The sequence below is a fragment of the Meleagris gallopavo genome, unplaced genomic scaffold (genome assembly GCF_000146605.3).
Source record: "Meleagris gallopavo isolate NT-WF06-2002-E0010 breed Aviagen turkey brand Nicholas breeding stock unplaced genomic scaffold, Turkey_5.1 ChrUn_random_7180001957374, whole genome shotgun sequence".
NCBI lineage: Eukaryota > Metazoa > Chordata > Aves > Galliformes > Phasianidae > Meleagris > Meleagris gallopavo.
Window position 1 is genome coordinate 18,400 of NW_011217636.1, and position 504 is coordinate 18,903.

General features: G+C 70.0%; 1 protein-coding gene across 1 annotated transcript in view; it reads left to right on the forward strand.

The window, feature by feature from the left end:
* Window positions 1-504, forward strand: part of TRIM54 (tripartite motif containing 54) — a 5,615-nt gene that overhangs the window by 2,407 nt on the left and 2,704 nt on the right.

The window sequence follows — 504 nt, forward strand, 5'->3', positions numbered from 1 at the left end:
AAGGACCTGGAGGCGGACGATGGTGGCGGTGAGTTGGGGTCTGAAATCGTGACCCCCACGATGCTCCCGGCTCACAGAGACCTGCGGGGGGGGAGGGGGACCTGCAGGGCCGGGGGCTGGTGGGACCCACGGGCTGGGGGCTCCCTCGGTTTCCTCGGGGTCTGCAATGTGAAGGCCGTGCTGATGCCAGCGGGCGGCCCCACATCGCTGCCGCAGGACCCCTCCCCAGATCCACTGAACACCCCTTTTCTTTCCAGACCCACAGAACCCGGTGGAAGCGCAGCCCCCCCCAAGCAGCGCCCAGCCCCTGCCCGCTGCCGGAGCCAGGAGCGAGGCATAGGGCCGCCTGTGTGCCGGGGGAGGGAGGAGGGGGGGAGGAGAGCCTCCTCCTGGACCACCGCCGCTCCCCAGGACCCCGTCCACGGGGGGTGTGGGGGGGCGACAATCTCAGGTGAAAACGTCCTGCAGCGCTGTGACCGAGACCGGTAGCACTGTAACCGCGGG